Source organism: Bos taurus, chromosome 10 (assembly GCF_002263795.3).
Source record: "Bos taurus isolate L1 Dominette 01449 registration number 42190680 breed Hereford chromosome 10, ARS-UCD2.0, whole genome shotgun sequence".
In the NCBI taxonomy this organism is placed as follows: Eukaryota; Metazoa; Chordata; class Mammalia; order Artiodactyla; family Bovidae; genus Bos; species Bos taurus.
Genome location: NC_037337.1, coordinates 34,144,010 through 34,165,717, shown reverse-complemented (window position 1 = coordinate 34,165,717; position 21,708 = coordinate 34,144,010). Strand labels below are relative to the sequence as shown.

The following is a 21,708-nucleotide window of genomic DNA, read 5'->3' as shown; positions in this document are numbered from 1 at the left end:
TACACTGTCACTCTGTTTCTGATTCCATCTGTTTAATCATTTGCCTTCGTATCTCTCCATGTGGTAACAGGCACTATAGATACATAAAAGCAAGCTTTTGTTGAATGTGTTTTCATAAGTTTACTGCTTACTATATTTCTAATTTTGTGAACTGTTTATATCCTTTGCCTATTTATCATTTGCTTAATGATTTTCTTATTAGAGGTTTGCAAAAGCTTTTTATTTTATTTTATTTTGTAAGCCTGTTAACTGCTTGATGGTATTTGTTACTGGCATTTGTTTTCCTCACTCCTTTCCATTTTTATGTTGGTTTTGGGGTATTAATGAAGTGAAATTTTACATTTTTATGTAAATTGTTGATGTTTTCTTTTATCTGTTATCTTTTCCTGTATTATTAACTCTAAACTTGAAAAAACAAAAAGTCCCTGTTCTAAAGATTTGGTGACTATTCCATTGTCGTTTTTGTTATTTGTTCATTTATTTGGCTGCTGTGGCCTTGGTTGCGGCGTGCGGGATCCTCCTGTTGCGGCGTGCAGTCTCTCTGGATTGGCTGCTGTGGCCTTGGTTGCGGCGTGCGGGATCCTCCTTTTGTCGCGGCGTGCAGTCTCTCTGGATGTGGCGCAAGGGCTTAGTAGTTGGGGCGCACGGGCTTAGTTGCTCTGCATCATGTGGGACCTTAGTTCCCCTCCTGGGGTTGAAAGCCTGTCCCCTGCCTTGCAAGCAGGTTCTTAACCACTGGACCACCAAGGAAGTCCCTCCATTGTCATTTTAACCAAAGTTTTATTAAATCCATTGTATGATGAGGGCTTTCTGGTGGGTCAGAGGGTAAAGTGTCTGCCTCCAATGAGGGAGACCCAGGTTCAATCTCTGGGTTGGGAAGATCCCCTGGAGAAGGAAATGGCAATCCGCTCCAGTATTCTTGCCTGGAGAATCCCATGGACGGAGGAGCCTGGTAGGCTACAGTCCACAGGGTTGCAAAGAGTTGGACACAACTGAGCGATTTCACTTCACTTCACTTTTTATGATATAATTTCATATTTCTCTGTTGTGGATGTTTGGTAAAAGTTTGTCGATGGTTTTCAGTGAAACAATAAGAAACTTTGAGTTTTGTTTTTGAGGTTGGCATTGGCTTTAAGTCCAGAGCACTTAGACTTGTCATTTTGTAACTCAGAGCCTCAGTTTCCCCTGTTGTCATATTCCTGAAACGATTTCTGAGACTGAAAATGCCATAATCAGGTTTCAATTATGATGTTGAATGTGAACTTGAAAGTCCTTTGGGAACTTGTATATTTTTAAAGAAAGTACTTCTGATTATTAGAAGAGTCCAGTATCCTTGGGGTGAGGAATTAGAAGGCCAACCAGATTTAAATCCATTTTTCTCTAAATTATTAATTAGACTGAATCTGTGTTGTACTTGCACAGGCACTTTTATTGTGGTAAAGTGTACATAACATAAAATTTGCCACTGTATAAGGTCTTGTATTTACAAAGATCTGACTAACTCAACTCACATACTTCCATTTTTCTAGCTTTTTTGAGAAATATACATACATCACTGTGTAAGGTTAAGGTGTACAGCGTGATGGCTTGATTGATATATACTGTGAAATGATTACCACAGTAAGTTTAGCTAACATCTGTTTTCTTGTATTTACAAAGATCTAATTGTAACTCAGTTCTCATGTCTTACTTTTAAAATTTTAATAGCTTTTTAAATTGCATTCACTATAGAAAGCTTACAAAAAACAGACTTGCAAAAAGAAGAAAATTGCATTCACCCATTCTACCACCAAAAGCAAGATAAACACTATTGACACAGTTGGGTGTGTCTTCCTAGATTCTATTCTATGCATATTTATGTTCTGCAATCATATAACTTTTTCTGGTAGGTTGACTATAATTAACTCTTTGCTTTTCATAATCTACATTGTAAACAATTATGATCTTAAAATCAATATTTATAAAGAGGTGTACTAGCATACAGAGTTGCTACTCCATCCTAAAATTGATTTTAAAAAATAATTCTGGCATAATCTCTTCATGTATGAGACATAAAACTGAAGGTTGCTTGGCAACTAAAATGATTCTAATGAGGAATTAAAGACATTGCAAGAAAAGAAGAGTAGTTACTCATTCCAAATTTTCAATGCTAAATGCTAATTAAGTTATGATAACTATGACTGATTATACTTATAATAAATGAAGGAAACAAATGCTCCCATTAACTTAAAAGTCTTGAGGTGAGTGAGCTTTTTTCCCCTCTTATGAATAGGAAAAGTCAGATCGCTTTTGCTGAAGGGAAGCTTTCCTTTCAGAAACCAGGAAAAGTCTTTGGGCCTTGTTAACTTTCTGACTTTTAAGAAATAACAACTGGGAAAGATACCTAGTAGAAACTCAAAGATGCTACAATTTGGTACATCTGTGAATCTTCTGGGGAGTAGAAGAGATGGTTGGCAGTGGTGTGGGGGAGGCCATGTTGTCGGCTTTGGTTTTTCCAGAGAGTGGTCCAGGGCCCTAGGGAAACTGCTGAGGTTCTTATCAAAAGCCTTCAGGCAGAAGATGCTGCCAGGATGGAGCTTCCACTGTAGAGACAACAGTGGTTAATTGACATGAACAGAGAGAATGGGGACCGGAGGCACTGCTCTTCAGGGGGAAGAGGAAGCAGAGATTGGCAGAGTGAAGGTGAGAGTGGAATAGCCAGAGCAGTAAGGCAGCCAGGGCTGAAATCACTTAGGAATTTCTTGGGTGAAGGAGTAAAGGTCACTATGTCTGGCTTCCCTGCACTGATGTCTCTTAACCTCTGTCCTCCAGGACTTGTTTTTGTAATCTTGTGAACAACCCCATTTTAAGGGGTGTTCATGACATTTAAGAAGCCAGGAAATGTCCCAGCATTATGATTTATGAGTCTATCTTGTTAGAACGTAGTTACAGCCTGCAGAGCATCCTTAAATCTGATGAGCAGTTAATTATTTTGGTTAATTCCTCATTCACTTATTTAATGCCAGATGCATAGAGATGTTTTCATGCTTCCTTCCCTCATTCTCCCTAGCTCACTAGCATCCTGGGCTCCATATTTACCCCATCCAAATCTGCTTTGGTGGATTCCTCATTGACCCCCACTCCTCGGTGTCAGGCCACAGTGAGTCACTCTAGCTTCTAATTGTTGCTTCCCAGAAGAGAGCTGTAGCTCCCACATTCCTGGCTGCTGGACTTTGTCCTCTGCTATTGCCAAGGATGAGCCAAGTGCTTGGTGACTGGAGTTCACCTGACTGGTACTGCTTTAAATAAACCTGGAAGGACCCCCTCCCTGCAATTACTGTGCCCATGACTCCCCCAGCCTCTCTGTCCCCATGATCCAGAGTCGTTACCTGGCCAGCAAGCACCAAGTCTGCCTGAGATAGACTTAGCTTCAGTGAACTGAGAAAGTGTACCCTGAAACTTGTAAGAAAGACAGAGGAGGATTCTCTGGACTAAAAGAGATTTAAGGATATGTCAACCATCATAATCTGTGAACCATTTTTCTAAATATATACACACATATATTCATAATTATTTTATAATTATATGTACTTGTAAATTTATATGCTAGTGACTGGATGTTTGATGATAGTAAGTAATTACTATTGATTTTATTTTAGGCAGGTTGATTCATTGTTGTTTTTTTTCCTTAGAAGTTCTTTTTTAAAATACATACTGAAATAGTTACTAATGACATATCGTGTTTGGGATTTGCTTTTGAAAAACATGAGAGGGAGACGTGAGTCGGGGTATAGAGTCGGGGCCATGTACTGATCGTTGAAGCTGGGTAAGTCCATAGAGGTCCCTTACGTTGTTTTTGCCTACTGTGATATATGCCTATAATTTTCCATATTGACATCTTAAAGAGAAAAGTATTCTCAGAGCTAAGAAAAACAGATGATTAAGTTCCAGAAAATTCAAAGGAATCTAGTCTAATTTCTTGGGTGATGAATTAGAGTGCTATGTCTGTCTTAAAGAAGGAAAAGAAGAGAGTCCAGAATAAGATACTTTGGTTGCACAGGCTTCCCTGGTGGCTCAGAGTAAAGAATCCACCTGCCAGTATAGGAGACATGGGTTCTATCACTGGGTTGGAAAGATTCCCTGGAGAAGGAAATGGCAACCCACTCAACTATTATTGCCTGGGAAATCCCATGGACAGAGGAGCCTGGTGGGCCTACAGTCCATGGGATCCCAAAGAGTCAGACACAACTTTGTGACTAAACAACAACAATTTTGGTTACATAGCACTGAAATACTTATTCATGTCCTGCACGTGATGTCCTACACTCAGCCCATTCCCTGTTCAACACTGAGATGCTGATTTCCTAGTATCCAGAAAGACCAAAAACAGAACTGCAAACTTTAATCTTCAATCGTACTGTCAGAGGCAGGACTTGGACTTAAGTGACTGAGAGAATGTATTATTCTCCTCCCCACCCCACAGCACCCCACCACACACACACACACACACACACACACCCAGCTTTAATCACGGGAATGCCATGGTCATGGTAGAACTTGATCCCAAGAAGGCAGTGAACAGATTACAGAAGAGGCCACACTACATCGTGGTCTTTGGAATCCATTCCTAACTCTTCTATTTACCAATTGTGGGCCTTAGGCAACTTATTTTACTGCAGTTTTCTCATCTGCAAAACAGATAATAATGGTGAAGGCTTTTAAAGGTCATTTTTGTTTAGGTGAAGATCAAATGTCTTAGCTTGGTTTTCTCAAAAGCAGATCCTGAGACAAGAGTTTGAATACAAATAGTTTACTTCAAAGATAATTCTAGGAAAAAACTGGGAAGGCAGTTTATGAAGGGTGCATTGTCAAGTGGGTTATTACTCTGGAGTCAGGGTAGGAGGTTTCAGAACTATCTTACTTAAGGCAAAGGAACAGGGGTACTTACATGGTTAAGCACTGCTTCTAAGGGATGTTAGTTCTCCACCATGTCTGGGCTGCCTTGCACACAGGTGAGGATGGAAGGGGCCTCCCAAGGAAGCCCTCAGGCAGGTGGAAGTTGGGTGGGCATATACTATAATGGGAAGGCCTAAGAGTATATGGGTGAGGCTCTGATGGCTCTGCTGCAGTCAAAACTAAATGCTCAGTAAATGTTGGATGGGCAAATACAGGCTGCATATAGATCCAGATAGATTCAGAGCTGGTTAGTAATTAAAATCGAAGTGTGTACATACAAACATGGGTATGGACGGATGTCATTCTGCAGATCTAAACACTTATGAGCGGCTCTGGACATTTCATCAACGTTAAACACAATCAGTGGTTTTGTTATACACACTGATGGAAATACTATGGATTAGATGGATTTATGGATTAAATAAAAAGCAAAGTTCAGGAAGATCAATAAGGAAGAACAAAGAATTTGGACGATACTTCAGTAAGAATAAATGTCTTGCACTTACATTTAGTAATATTGCTTTGTATATATTCTGGATGGAAAAAAACAGATTGTCATCTTATGAAAAATATCAAAGGATTTTAGTAGATTATTAATTCAGTATGAGCCAGTAATGCCATGTGACTTCTCAAAAAGTTAACATAATCTGAAATTGCATTAATAGAAATAGACTTTTCTGGTTAAGGGACTAATACCCTGATTGAATTATGAGTTCTAGTCCTAATGCTCACACATAGGAACATTTTTGCCCTTAGCAAGTTTCTTAACATTTCTGAGACTCAGTTTCTATTAACATGAAATTTAATACATAACCTCTGTTTTGTTGTGAAGTGCATATCTTAAGTAGAAAGAAATCATTTATGTAAAATATTATCAGAAACTGTTGGTAGACAGGGCCCCCCTGGTGGCTCAGATGGTAAATAATGTGCCCACAATGCAGGAGACCTGGGTTCGATCCCTGGGTTGGGAAGATCCCCTGGGGAAGGGAATCTTCAGTACTCTTGCCTGGAGAATTCCATGGACAGAGGAGCTGGGTGGTCTACAGCCCACGGAGTTGGAAAGAGTCCAACATGACTGAGCAATTAACACTGTTGTTATAGTAGATAATCAAAAATAGTAGATAAGCAAAATGTTGGGGTTAGGGTTTAGGGTTAGTTTATAGACTTGAATGTTAGTGTGCATCTTCCTAGGTTAATAATGCAGACTATCAAAGGATCCATAATCGCATCATGGAGATACAAGATGGAGATATCTGGTCAAAATGGCTGGGTCAGAAAAACTTACAGATGTTGTCATAGTAGACACATCCAAGTATGAACATGTAAGTGTGAACCTAGCAGGCAGGACTATAATTTTACATTGTACATGAATATGAGCTATATTAATAGGTATTTATCAATAAGACCCAAAAAAGTGATTTTCTCATTTTTTTCAAAATATTAGGGCAGTGATAAATCCAATATGAACTCTTATGGAATTTATTGAAGGAATACAGGTATTTGATGTAACTGAAGAACAGGAGTAGAGGATACCTGTAGGCCTTGGAAACCTCTAGAATTAGGGACTAGAACACTATCATGAGATACCAGAATGTATTTTCTGTCTCTTTCTTCTTTCTCTGACTTGCTTCTCTGCTTATCAGCTTATCATTTTCTTTCACTGAAGATTTGTTTCCTCCCAAGTCAGGGAATGTGGCACTTAACAAATCCTGTATCTTTAACCATTAGAGATTTAATATTTTTTTCCTCAAGTTCAGTGAAAAAATTGTCAGTGAAGAACTTTAATTTGTTCAAATTGGGGTAGATGGCTACTACCTAAACCAATCAATTATGGCCACAGGGGTGGAGTAATTTAAGAGTAGAACATGATTGAATTTGAGAAAGAAATTTTTGCTACATGTTTCCTGATGTTCTGGGCACATTAAAACAGTATCTGTCTATTACAGCAAGATCTGGCCAAACAGTATAGAGTGTAGGGTATTATTAAATTTAGGTTTAGTCTCTGGGTTTTAAGATAAGAATGGAAGGCTAGAAAGAGTACAGAGAATATAAATAGTTAATGAATGATATAGAAATAAATTCTATGGGGATATAAGATGACAGCAGCTGAAAAGAAAACAAATTACTGTTTTTTCTTCTTAATCTTAACAGTGTTAAGCATGTGTTTGTCTTGATGATGTTATGCTTAGAAGAGGTAGTATGAGTTGTTTACCTCCAGGAGAACAGATACAGAGTCAATGAACCAAAATTACACCAAAGAGCTGCAGCTTCCCATTTATAGAAGTATTAAATATCAAAACAGTTCTGGCTCTAATGGATTATTGAGTATTAGAAGTATTTTTCTGCTGTGAACAACTATAAAACTGGATATAACATGTGAAACAACTGTTTTTAGGTATTAGAAAACAGGACAGACTTGTGATTATGGATAAAATGGAAAGATATGCAGAAACCTCGAAACTCATCTTGACATTCTCCTGGAAGCACTTTAAAAATTATTACACAGAAGACTGGAACTCAGCGTCTTGCCTGGCAGAGGAAGTAGAGTTTATGTTCAGGGCTTCTGGGGTGGTTGAAATTTATGGAGTAGGGTACTGGAAAAAAGGGATCTCCTTTAGACTTTTGCAAAATGTTAAATTGTGTACAAATGTGGTAAGACTCCATACTACCAAATAGTTACTGGGGTTCTGTAAGTCAAAGGAGGTCTTATAGTCTGTGAAATATTGCAGTTTGGAACCAGCCAGAAAGTAGGAGATAACACCTGAGGCATTCAATTGAGACATGAAAAAGATCACACCACCAGGAGTCCTAGAGCCCTGGGATAGGTGCTACTCGTGAGCCACCCTAACAAAGCCTAAATCCAAGCCTTGACAGGGTCAGTTTTAAAGCCCCAGTAAATTAAATGTGGCTATAAATTAACATGATACAGATTCTCAACACTGTATCCACAGTGCCCAGCATATAATATAAAATTACAGGAAAATTTAAAAAGCAGGGAAATGTGAACCATAACCAAAAGAAAAAAAAGGGTTAATAGAACTAGACTCAGAATTGATGCAAATGTTGAAATTAATAAGTAGGGAATTTAAAATAGCTGTTATAAATATGTTGAAGGATTTAAAGTAAGGTAAACAGGAGAGTAAGTCGATAGATAAATGGAAACAGTGAAATCAGAAGACTGACAGCATTAGGTGTTGGTGAGCATGTGGAGCATCTAGAAGCCTTAAACATTATGAATGAGATTATAAAGTGATATAATCACTTTGGAGAACTGTTTAGCCATTTCTAATAAATATACACCTACCCTTTGACCCTTTAATTCCACCCCTAGGCATTCATGCAAGAGAAAGGAAAAGTATAAGTCATATCATGGACTTATACAAGATATGATATGACTTATACAAGAATGTCCATAATATTAGGTTGATGAAAAAGTAATTGCGGTTTCAGACTGTGAATTTTAAATCGTTATATTAATTGCTTTTTCCATGAAAATCCAAAATTGGAAACAACCCAGATATCATGCAACATCAGAAACAATATGCCATGTATTCTGTTGTATCAATAAGAAGGATTGAACCACTGAAAGAGTCAGCACTGGTTAATTGCAAAAATGTTTTGCCTTGTGAACGAAACATTGCACACAAAAATAAATACTGTATGATTCCAATATATGAAGTTCTAAAATACGTAAAACTAATTTATGATTTAAAGAAAAAAAGAAAAATGGTTTTATGGTTGGGTGAGTAGGAGGAACTGACCAGGAAAATAAGGGAACTTACTGGGTCATAGAAATATGCTAACTTTTGAGAGGGGTTTGGGTTATAAGGATGTAAGTATTTGTCAGAAGACATCAAACTATATGTTAAAACATATGCCTTTCACTGTACCTTAATAAGATAGAAAAAGTTATTAAAAAAAAAACAAACACACAAACTGGCTAGCATAAAAAGTTCCTTCTGTAAGGACTTCAAGTGAGAGGAAATGTTTTCACAACCCAATCCCATGTGGTAGAGCTTGCTAGAAGGCAAAGCCAAGACTTTTCAGTGCCTACCAGATAGCAATGACTAACTTCTCTTTCACCTCGGGTTTAATTCTTTGGGTTCCTCTGTGATTGTGTGTTGATCAAATAAGTGAGGGCCAAGATCTGAGGAACGAAATGTCTAGTGACTCAGAAACCAGAGCCTCCCCAGCCCCCGCCCTTCTGATGAATACTGGCAGGGTTGGGGAGATAAATAAAACTCTACCAAGAACATCCTTGTTTAATCAGGTGATCTGGTGCTAGTGAAATGCTCTATGAAGCACCACGAGAACCAAAGAGGTGAAATAGCAAACTCCTTGAAAGTTAATTCGTGAAACAATGCTGGTGCAGAAGAGAGGTTCATTGATACTGACCAAGAACCCACACATTTCATTTTAATCATACTTTTGAGTCTGTTCCAGTTGTTTTACTGGAGTGGCTGAAATAGTATAAAATGACTGGTGTTCAATTCCTCATGGGTCCTCTCTCTGGCAGAAATATTATGAGTGGTAAAAGGCCCAAGAATTGGATGGTGGAAAAGGAAGAAAAAAAACATGTTTTCCTACTGTGGATAAAATGCCCCTGACTCAACACCAAAGAGCAGGGTCATCCCGACACTGATGCCCGAAAAGTGACAGACCCTAGTGGACACTTGCCAGGGTTCCAGGGCGGAGGGGAGAGAGAAGATGTCCCAGATAGGCAAAGACCCTTAATCAACAAAGCCTGTGAAGAGCCTGGGAGAATGGACATCTTTATGTTGGAGTATGTGCAGGGCCCTGCTCTCTGGCTTCAGAGATAAAATATCCCCTTAGAGTATGGTTGTGCAAGCCCAAGGAAGAGAGGGGTTTGCTAAACAGTAGGAACTCCCTTGGGTCAGAAGAGTTTTGTGGTCCTCTGGTTTACCCCAGATTGATTTCTTTCATTAAAATATATGTATCTATTTATTTGGGCATGGCAAGTCTTAGTTCTGTCACATGGGATCTTTGATCTTTTTGCACCATGTGGAATCTTTAGTGGAATCCCACATGTGGCATGTTCCTTCACTAAGGATGAAATCCAGGTCCCCAGCATTGGGAGCGCAGAGTCTTAACCACTGATTCACCAGGGAAGTCCCCCCCCAGATTGATTTCTGATCTGCTCTGATTGTGCTTTATGAATTAGAACTAACTAGTCCTCACTGAGGAGTCTGTAAATGTTGGCACCAGATCACCTGTTTGTTAAGAACTTCCCATGTGTAGCCCTGATAACACCTGGAAGACCTCACCATTGACTGCTGAAATTGGAAATGTTTTCAAGGGTTATTTAGTCGCTTGCAGACCTGCCCCTTCCTTAGCAAGGAATAAACTAAGTGGTCTAAAGCAATCTAAGCAAACTTGAGCGACCCTCATACCTTTGGAGAGATTTTTTAAAATACAAATCCTATGTCCATCCCTGAATATTTTGATGGAACAGATAAGAGATAAGACCTTGGGATTTATTTTGAGGGAGGTAGTTTGGTTTATTTTTTTGTTTTGTCTTATTTTTAAGCTATTTTCACTTGAAATGTGAGTCAGATTTAATATATTCACTTGCTTCTGGATAAGTCTGAACATACTCATCCTAGGATAGAAAACCTTTGATTTTGTTTTTTTTTTTTTTGCCCTGAAACTCTTTGTTAACATTAAGGCCACCTCACTAGAAAAACAAGACAAAGTCACCCACTAAAGCTGAAAATTTGACCTGGTGTGGATTTTTTTCATTATGTTATCCTCTCTCAGAATGACAAATTATTATGCAAATACGAGTGAAGGAAAATTGAAGTCTTCAATACCTTAACACAGATCTTTCCTATGGTTTCCACAGGTGACCAGGTGTGTGGAAAGGTGGGAGGTAAAGGGGAAATACACACCAAGTGAGGAAAGCCTTAAAGTGCTTCCTGCTTATCCGTCTGCTCTAGACTTATCCAGAATGGCTATGGGATCATAATTTTACCTCATTCACAAGCACGAATCAGGGGCACAGTTGCCAGCTGGTGCCTAGGAGGGAACAAAGATGAAATAATGATATTGACCCTGCTGTGACCAAACTCTTAATCAAGCATCTGAAGCCAAAGCCTTGCCAACTTTCAGTCCCATCTTTGCTGATGTCTTGTACATTTTGGGGCCTGAATTTGTTTGAAAGTGGATGAGCCAGCATCCCTGTGACAGATCTGGGAAGCCCTAGAGTCATGGCTCTCTTGTAATCATAGATGGCCTTCCATATGGTTCCTTGGCTTCTAAAGTAGTCTGGGAAGGTTGATGACAAGGAAGGAAATTGAGAGTTAAGATGCTCATGCTGGCTAAGTGTGGGAGGAAAATTAACTTCAAGTAACTGAGCTTCCTGAATTACAGCAAAATTAGGCAAAACCAGCCTTTATTTCATGCTCTGATATGACCTCACTGTAGCAGCAAGCATACATACATGCCCACATACACACTCACACACCCACTCACACACTGTCTAGCATTCCCTTGGTAGCAATGCAATTAGGGAAAAGATGCAAGAAGAAACTAAGGTTCTAGGCTCTTTAGAAATGATTCACCTTGAAACGAGCCTTTAAGGCTCAGGTTGTAAGACACGACCACCTGCAGTTTTAAAAGATTACTGGGTGAGAGGTTGCTGCCTTCTTCTTTGTGTGGATAGACCATCTGATTTTGCAGAATTTTAAAGATCAGAGTAAGGGCCCCTCCCCAGTTTGGTATATTAGGTCCCCAACACTTTGACCCTGACCCATGTTTCCATACCTCCTATCTACAGGTGCTTTCTGATTCAACCCAACTGGCTTCACAATCCTTTCCTGGATATACTTTCAACTCTCTCATCTCCAAGAGCAGAAACCATTTCTTCCCTCACCCAGAATGTCTTTACCTCCACCTTAGTTTGTCAAGGTTTGACCCCCTCCTTCAAGACCCACCTCACATGCCACCTCTCCATGAAAGTTAAGTCATTTCTTCTAGTCAGATCTAGCCTTCCCCTTCCCCCACACTGCCTTAATGTTTCGTTCATACCTTCCTCCAGGCCCTTGTGTTTTGTACCATGTTATAGCTGGAAGCTTCTGGACGGTTGCTAGAATAGGACCTTGGTTATCTGCACCCGCCTCAGTACCAGGCATAATTCTCTTAGAACAAAGATCCTGGACTTGTGATGAGAACATCTGAGCTTGGAGCACCAGCCCTGTCACTGCTGGTGATGTTATCCATGGGCCAGTTGTTCATCCAAGGTGATATTCAAAATGCTTACTCACTGGTACAGCACAGGCCCATCTGTCCGCATAGATACCACTGAGACAGACTGAGCATCAGCCCTGTCTTTGCGCCTTTCTCATCTGCCAAGTGGCTATGTCCCTACCACGTCAGTGGATGTGATGGTCAGACGTGACCGAGCATGTGGAAGAATTGTGTGATGGGAAGTGCTGTGTTCAGGTGTATTTGGCTGTTTGATGGCGTTTTCAGGGCCATATGGGTTTGGTGACCCTGCCCTTGGCATTCCCTCCTGCTCTGCTCTGCTCAGAGCAGGCCTCAGAGCTGACCACAAGCTGCTGATTAGACACAAGCCAAAGAAACCTTGGCATCAGCCTGTTAGATCTCACAGACACTTAGGATATCAGCTTCTTCAGGCATCTTACTTTGCCATTTCACTCCCGAAAATGTCAATTTTTCAGTGGATGATTTGGGAATTCTTTTCAAGATTGCAAGCCCAGGAAGCCTTTTTAAACTGTAGTCTAAGCTTTTCTCACTCGAGGAAGCTTGTTCTGTTGAACAGTGACTTTAAAGTTCAGAACCCGTAAAGATACCTGGGAATCTCTTGATTGTCACCAAGTCAAGGGGTTGCTGTGTTTAGATCTGTAAATGGAGTTAAGTGCCAGTGGCATTAACACAGGTTGAACGAAGAGCCTGAATCTTAGGTCCTGCTTTGTCCTTATAGTTCCTTGATTTCTTTTGACCCTTTCTTCTAAAAACTGTGGTCATTCCCTTACCATCACCTTCCTGCATTCTCTCACGTCTCCAGGACACAGACCCTCACTACATCTTTCTTCCAAAGACATTTAACTCTTCCTATAAGTGCACAGCTACTGTTCGTGTTTATCATTGGCTACTACTAGTCAACACCTGTTCTTACACAGAGCGGTGCCCCCTTATCCAAGACTTTGCTTTTTGAAGTTTCAGTTACCCACAGTCAACCACAGTCTGAAAATATTAAATGGAAAATTCCAGAAATAAGCAATTTTTAGGTTTTATTTTTATGTGATATTTTTTATATGTGCTTTTTAATTTTTTATTTACATATAGTTGATTTACAATATCTTTTTAGTTTCAGATATACAGCACAGTGAGTTATTTATATATCTACTTACATATGTATATATATATATTCTTTGTCACATTCTTTTCCCTTATAGGTTATTACAAAAGACTGAATATAGTTCCCTGTGCTATACAGTAAATTCTTGTTGTTTATCTATTTTATGTATGGTGGTATGTATCTGTAAATCCCAAATTCCTAATTTATCCCTCCTCCTGTTTCACCTTTGGTAACCATAAATTTGTTTTCTATCTGTGAGACTATTTCTGTTTTATAAGTAAGTTCATTTTATATCTATTTTTTAGGTTTCATATATAAGTGATATCATAGGATATTTATCTTTCTCTGACTTAATTTCATTTAGTATGATAATCTCAAGGTTTATTTATGTTGTTGTAGATGATGTTACTTCATTCTTTTTATGGCCAAGCAATATTCCATTGTGTGTGTGTGTGTGTGTGTGTACACACTACGTCTTCTTTATCCATTCATCCATCAGTGAACATCTAGGTTGCTTGCATGTGCTGGCTGTTGTAAATAGTGCTATGAACACTGAGGTGCATGTATCTTTTCAAATTAGAGCTTTCTCCAGATATATGCCCACGAGTGGGATTGCAGGATCATGTGGTAACTCTATTTTTAGTTTTTTAATTGCATGCCATTCTGAGTATGGTAATGAAATCTCACACTTTGTCCTGCTTTGTCCTGCCCGGGACATGAATCATCCAGCAGATCCACACTGTAGACTCTACCCAGTTGTTGGAATAGGAAAAAGCATACATGGTGTATTTAGGGTTTTGTACTATCTTTGCTTGCAGGCATCCACTGGGGGGTGTTGGGACATGTCTCTCGTGGATGTAGGTAAGACTACTGCCCTGTGATTTGGGTGAAAGAAAGGGCCCAGTTCTAGGCACAGCAGGAGACTGGAGACTGCAGGGAACTGACAGGAAGTCAAGAAACCCTTGTCCTTATCCTCAGAGGATCCTCATTTAGAAGGCAGTGCAGGTCTGCCAGAGACTACAGCCCTGGACTCAGAACACAGGGCTGAGTCCTATATTTATATTGATATAATATTATATTTTATATTATAAATATAATAGTACCATTGTATTACTGGAGAAAGTAACCAGAACAGTCATTTGTAGCCCCTTCCTGCCACTTCCTAACTGTGAGACCACCGATGGGTTATTTTTACCTTCCTTGAGTCTTTTTCTTTCACGTGTGAAGCAGAGCAGCGTGAGTGTGGTGAAAATTAGAATGCTTGTGTCACGACTGTTTTGTGCATGTCTCAGCCTGTCAGTTACCAGTGTTGTGGTTGGACCAGCCTTTGTGGTTCTTATGATGATTACAAGATACCGTTCAGTAATAGCCATCAGGAAACTTTGAAAAAATAAAAGTTTATTGCTTACAAGACCTGGAAATTACACAGCATACCAGAGGCAGTCCACACAGCAAGGTCGGGGGAGGGAGAGAGGAGGGGAAGAGGGAGGGAAGGAAGGAAAGAAAAAGAGGAGCAAGAGAAAGGGCACAAAGGCCAGGGGTTCTGCATTTATTGGGGCTGAGGGTGGGGGCAGATCTCTGTCTTTATGAAGTTCATGAAGATCTTTCTCTTCATAAAGTTCTGGTGAACTTTAAACATAAGGGCTGGGGTTTAAAGCATGATGAAAGGGAAAAACAAGTAGCTCAATGGTCAGTTACTGAAATCAACCGCAGTCTCTAAAACCAAGGAGCCTGGGGTGGAGAGCCAGTCGGCAGCCTGGCTTTTATCTGTCTTATGGCTGGCAGTGCGTTTATTTGCAAGATAGCCATCTTCAAAGGTCACCTCTTTGAAATGGACGCCTCGACAATCAAAGCTTAGGTCAGGCACTTGTACTACAAAAAAGAAAAAAACAAAACAACTATCAGAGCTTACACCACAGTAGCCTGGCCCACCCACAGGCATAAGGGAGGCTCAGCTACTTTCCCAGGCAGCCTGGCACCAGAAACCCTCCAGAGCTGAGACAGAAAGGAGGTGCCTTTAATCTGCATGACCCAGAGAGAGTGACGGGAGGACACAGTGGCAGAGGTGGGGCTGAGTCGAAGACCTGGGCTCAGGCCAGGCCCTCACCACTTCTGAAGTCACTGTGTGCCTTCCAGCAGCTCACCTCACCTTTCTCTGTTTCTTTATCTATCAAGTAATAAAGGTAATACTCATTCCGCAGAGTTGGTGTGAGATGAGCGAACCTGTGAGGAGAGAAAGCGCTCATAAATGTGCACTGTTAGGGCTTCAACAGTGCAGTGAAGGCTTGGGCGCTACGTGACGACTGTCAGGCAGCCTAGGTATCTGTGACCTTCCAGTCACCCAGATATCATAGTGGTTTGGACTTAGTTCAGGACCTTGGTTTTCCCCAAAAGATGTCAAAGCGCTTTCCTTATCTCGACGGAGCTCTTGATTATCTCTCTGCTGAGAGGGATGGAAGCAAGATGCTATCAAGCTCTTCCTCTGCAAGTGAGCACGTGGAGGCTTGGAGATGACAGAGCTCTCCCAGGGCCGGGATCTGGGTGCAGATCCCAGGACTGCTGTTTAGGAGCTGAACTCCAGCAAGTTACCTTACCCCGGTTTCTTCATCTGTCAGATGACAGTACCACCTATCTCGTAGAGTTGACGCATGTGAAGACTCGGGACAGTGCCTGGTACCCAGGAAACACTCCATGTATGTTTAACAAAAAGAGAAACAGAGAGACAGTGAGCAAGGGAGAGAGAGTCAGGTGAGACTTAGAATGTAGTTCATCAGTTCCCATTAGATGTTGTTTTTCCTCCAGCAGTACCAAACACTGCTCCTGGCTCTTGCGTGTTCCAACTGACACCAGCCCTGAGAGTTTCAGTGTTGGCGTTTTTGCTGTCTGTAAGTCGGTGACACAGCCCTGCTTCTTGACTGGGGATGTGTGAAACGTTTTCTTCTTTGGCTCTTGGCACCTGAGTGAAGGGCTGTTTGTTGTTTTCCTTTGCTTCAGTTGTAGTAAGAGATTCCTTACCCACCTGTGAAGTTCTCTGTTTCAAAGTCATTCCTGGGTCCTCATGCAGATTTCCCTCCAGTACCTTAGTAAACCCTGAGAAATCCTTCTGCCTTTAGGGCCTGAGGGATGGGTTGCATTTAGAACCTAGAACTGAAAAGAAATTCGGATGCCCCTGCTCCCTCTGCCATGGATGGGGACCATGCTTAGAGGAAACCATGCCCCATCTCACGGGCACGGACAGTATGACCTACCACTGTGGATCCCTCTTTCAGGTTTGGTTATAAAGAAGTATTTCATGAAAAATCATTGTCCCACTCTGGAATAACCAAAGCCTAACAGGAGCAATGGCACCCCACTCCAGTACTCTTGCCTGGAAAAGCCCATGGGACAGGGAGCCTGGTGGGCTGCTGTCTATGGGGTCGCACAGAGTCGGACACGACTGAAGCGATTTAGCAGCAACAGGAGCAAAGAGAAAAACAAAATATTGTTCCAAATCCAGCAAGAGAAGTGAGAATAGTTCACCGCTGTTACAGTGGTTAATGGATTAGTAAGCATTTTTCTATATTTAATCAAAGGTAATCTAATCCTAACTACAAACAACAAAGGGGCGAAGAGGCTTTCAGAATAACTTCTATCTGATTACAAAAGGCTTTGCTCAGTTCTCTTGACTGTACACGGTGGTGCGATGATGGTTTTTGTCTGGGACTGTTCACTGCAGAGAATTATGAGCCAAGGACAGTTTCTGTGGTGAAAGCAGAGTTTGCGGTGAGCTGTGTTGTCAGCCCTGTTGTGGTACACTGGAATGAGGTTATCTAGGTAGCTGTTAGGATCAAGTCAATATTGAGAAAAACTTTCTGAAGAAGGCTGAGTTCATGGCTATCCAGTAAGTCTCAGGCCTGTGTTATTTCACTGAGTCAATGTTTGGAACATTCCCAAGTTGCTTCTTAATACCTATTCAGCCTGTCAACAAGCATGCCCCCCAAAAGGCCCAGGCAAGACTGAAGCAACACAAGTGCGCTCCAGTAAGCAAGAGGAGCGCATAGTGCGCCCTGCCCCAGATTCCTCTGTGTCGTGTCTTTGTCTTGGGTCCATCCCCTCCCGGGCTGGCTGCCTCCAGCCATCTGTGGGCAGCTCTCTGCATCCTCCTTGGGAAGCTGAGCTGGGGCCCTACTGCCATCCACTCCCCACCAGGCACATTCCTGTGGGGGGACAGTCACCCCGTGAGCCAAGTAGGCTGCATTGACAGCAGCTCACCAAGGACTCAAATGCCAGCGTCTCTACCTAGCCAGATAATCCGATTTTCCCCAGGGACTTGGAAGCTCCCTGGAGGAACAGCCACCCACCCAGGGTATTCAGTTGGCACTGTCTTCCAAAGTGGCTCTAGAATGTGCGGTCACAGCTTCGTCCCAGAGTCCCATCACGGGCCCACCCAGCGCCCACCACGAATCTTTCCACTGCTTATCTGTTAGTGCTGGTGCAGCCTCCTCACGCCCACACCCAAGACTGTGTTCAGTTTGCAGAAGCGACGAGGACAGCTTCCCTCACTTTTCTCAGACCCCTCATTCTTGAGACCTGACGGTCCGGATGGAGGCTACAGTCCCCAAGGAAGGCCATTGGCTGGCTCAGTCGAGGCAATAGAGCTAAAAGCTCTTTTCCACTTCAGGCAATTTTGTGCGCATGGTTAGACATTTATAGATTGCAGTCGCTCATCCAAGAAATCTAGGTCATCCTTTACATAGAGCTTCATGCTTCGAAGAAGAGCCATGCCCAGGGAGGACCATCCCTGGGGCTGACTGGTTTGGCTGAGGGAGTGGAGAGTCTGTTGCAAGAGGAGGGACAGGTGGGCCATATGGGGGCCGTGAGCTCTCAGGGGACTGGGCATTTTCACCCATGCGACCACTGGCCACAGGCTCTCCAGGGTCTGGTCATCCTAGCCAGATGGTGCCCATGATAGCCCTCGTGTTGTCAGGACAAGTGGTGGGTTTAAGGGTTGGGGTCTCCAGGGAGATGTCTGTACTGCGGCTGCAGTGAGAAGGACAAGGCTGGGCTGCAGACTCAGGGCTTCTCAGGGAGAAAAAGAGAAGTGGGTGTGAGTGAGAGGCTGATTTAGCTTTGTAGCTTGGATGGCTGAACGTCATAGCCCTTCGCAGTATACCCAGTCTTCACCCTGCTCACCTTCCAACAATCCCTCAAGGAGAGGCAGGTTTCAAGGATAGAGCCCTAGGCTGGGGGGCCAGAGGGCCGATCCTGTCTGCCTCCACTCACCAGCCCTGAGACCACAGCCAACATGTGATACCTGCGTCTTCATCTTTAAAATCGTGTCCTTGGTGCCTCCTCCTCACAGAGTTGTACAGCTCACGTGCTCAGCAGAGGTGATTCTGTTTATTGAACATCAGTGCTGTGAAAACATAGCCTTGCTCTCAGGTGTTGCATTGAGGGAGAGTTCTCCAGCTTCTGGGGGTGTCAGGGGCAGCTGTGTATGCACGTGTTGTGCATGTACGTGTGTTGTGCTTGTACACGGATGGGTGTGGATATCCAGATGCTGCTGCTGCTGCTGCTGCTGCTAAGTCACTTCAGTCGTGTCCGACTCTGTGCGACCCCATAGACGGCAGCCCACCAGGCTCCCCCGTCCCTGGGATTCTCCAGGCAGGAGTACTGCAGTGGGGTGCCATTGCCATATCCAGATGCTAGGCAATTCGAACGCCCTCTCAACCTCCTGATGTCCAACCCTGACCCAGCAGGACAGTGAATAAATCCAAAACTCATGGGAAGCAAATACAGTCCCTTTCCTTTACAACATGCCTCCAGGTCAGCCTGTCTGGGACAGTAGTTGAGAGAAGCCTGATTAGATGAAGTCAAGGGTCAATGAGCCAGGTTTTCCTGTCCTCTGTATCCCTGGCTTTGACTGTCAGCAGCCCCACTGAGAAGACATGAGCCTGCCTGGCCCTTTCCCACTTGGGTGGGATGCTGCTTGAAGGCTTGTTGCAAAAGTGTGAAATTGCAGGTCATGGTTAAATGGAGGCCTTGTATTGTCCTACATCATGGTGTCCTCCAGCCAGTGCAAATAAGTAATTAAAAGCTACTTGTAACGAAGGTCTTCAGAGCTGCTGGAGAGTGTATTGGGCCAAGGAATAGAAAATATTCCAACTAGACCTAGATTTTCTCAGTCATGTGGTCAGGGTACTCACCCTGGGTCTGGGTATGATGTACCACGTTACCCCAGAGGGACCCAGAACAAGGCATGGGCAACTGGGCACTTCCCTTGTCCCAAATTCCCACTCTACGTTAAAATGCTCATCCTTGGGTGCGAGCTGTAAGCACTCCCAAGAAGTCACTGTTACAACGAAGACATCTAAAAGGGTGCTCCCGTATGTCTTGCTCTCCTCCCAGGGCCTGCAATGATAGAGATTAGCTGGTCAGTTACACCAGGCAAGCCCAGAGGGCACGAGATCAGGATTGAGGGGGACAGTGAATTTGGGAGCACTGGGAATGAGATACCCAGGTAGGAAGGAACCCAGGTCCGTGGGTGCGAGTGGCAGCCATGGCATCTAGGAGCAGCCGCACCCGGCCTGAGAGCCAACTGCCAGCATCTCCCCCCAGCTCCCCACTCTGACTTCATACTGGTGGCTTGGAATTGGCCATAGTGGGAGCATTAACACCACATAAATGTGCAAACACTGCAAATCAGAGTCCCCCTCACCCTCCAAGGAGAGCTGCTGTTTAAACAGCGCATCCCCAACAGCAGCCACGCTGGTTAGCACACCTGCCCTGTGAAGTGAGACTCCGTTCTTAGCAAATCACTTACTTTCTCTTAATTGTAGTCTTCCCCCAAATCTGGAGGGGCTGAGGACCAGAAATAAACAAAGATGAAGGTGGTACTGATACGTGTCGTAAGCTGCTCAGGTGGTAGAAGCTCTGAGCTCAAACCATGTACGTGACACCACGTTCTTCTTCACGTGCACTTCCTGCCCAGCTGCAGCTGTAGGCTCTAAAACATCAATCCCCCAAGCACACAACACACCAGTAAACCTGCTTTCAGCTTGCCAGTTTCTCTACACTCTCCAGGCAGGATCTGATGAGTATAACAGTCTTGCTGTCAAGTAGGGTTCGTTTCTTTGGAATGTTTATCGCCTTGTAGTCCATTCAGAACTCTGGGTGTGCCTGGCAGGTTCTATGTGGAACAGCCTCTTCTGTTTCCAGACTTTCTGATCTGCATTAGCAGAAGCAGTCCTGCTCTAGCTCTAGATCCAACTCTGCCCCCCAGCTTTCTGATACAAGCTTTCCCATTACCATCTTCTGGCCTCTGGTTTCAGCACACCTGGTGTTGGCTTCCCTGGTAGCTCAGCTGGTCAAGAATCCACCTGCAATACGGGAGACCTGGGTTTGATCCCTGGGTTGGGAAGATCCCCTGGAGGAGGGCATGGAAGCCCACTCCAATATTCTTGCCTGAAGAATCTCCATGGACAGAGGAGACTGGCGGGATATAGTCCATGGGGTCGCAAAGGGTCAGATATGACTGAGCGACTAAGCCCAGCACCCTGCCCCCACCCAGTGTTGACAGCTTTCTTACCCTCATGATACCAATTTCTGACTTTCTGCCTTTGAAAGTGAACGTCGCTCAGTCATGTCTGACTCTTTGCGACCCCTTGAACTGTAGCCTGCCAAGTTCCTCAGTTGATGGAATTCTCCAGGCCAGAATACTGGAATGGGTAGCCGTTCCCTTCTCCAGGGGATTTTCCCAACCCAGGGATGAAACCCAGGTCTCCTGCATTGCAGGCAGATTCTTACCAACTGAACCACCAGGGAAGGCCAAGAATATTAGAGTGGGTAGCCTATTCCTTCTCCATGGGATCTTCTCCACCCAGGAATCGAACCAGGGTTTCCTGCATTGCAGGCAGATTTTTTACCAACTGAGCTACCAAATCCTTTCACACTCAAAAGAGATTTCCATGGTAACCAAAACAGAGGGGAAGAAGAGACTCTGCTCTGGAGTTTCTGTGGTGTGGACATGTTCTATGTCCGTCTTGCAATGAGTCATTCCCACCTCACCCCCCAGATAAGCCTTCGCGTAAGGAAAGTCGCCCCCACCCCTCGTCAGCAAGAAGTGGGGCCTAGAATGCAGCCCTTTGCAGGTTTTTTGTTCTCACAGGAGTCTCATCACCAGGGAGAAGATAGTCACCCTGGGAGGCAAACAGCTTATTTAAGATTAAACCACAGAAAGGAAGAACGGCGTCCGCAGGCCAACCAAGAGGCAGAGGGCTGGACCAGATGGCCTCTTGAAATGTTGGGTCACCTCACTTCAGATATCAAGAGATGCTTCCCAAGTCATCACGACTAGATAGGGTTTCTTCATCCCCAGAACTTTATCACCATTCAGCATGGTCTCCACAGGTTTCACCTCTAGCATTGACCACCTGAGATGATGTTCAAGTATC

At 43.1% G+C, this 21,708-nt stretch overlaps 1 protein-coding gene and 1 long non-coding RNA gene across 4 annotated transcripts in view; one reads left to right on the top strand and one right to left on the bottom strand.

Annotated features, from left to right (window-relative positions):
- RASGRP1 (RAS guanyl releasing protein 1) overlaps positions 1 to 21,708 on the top strand; it is an 80,770-nt gene that overhangs the window by 13,512 nt on the left and 45,550 nt on the right. The gene's annotated exons all lie outside the window — the stretch shown is intronic.
- On the bottom strand, positions 14,655 to 16,074 carry LOC107132843 (uncharacterized). Its single transcript, XR_001501149.3, has 2 exons — positions 15,426 to 16,074; positions 14,655 to 15,148 (listed from the first exon to the last, which is right to left on the bottom strand). It is a non-coding gene; the product is annotated as an uncharacterized lncRNA (long non-coding RNA).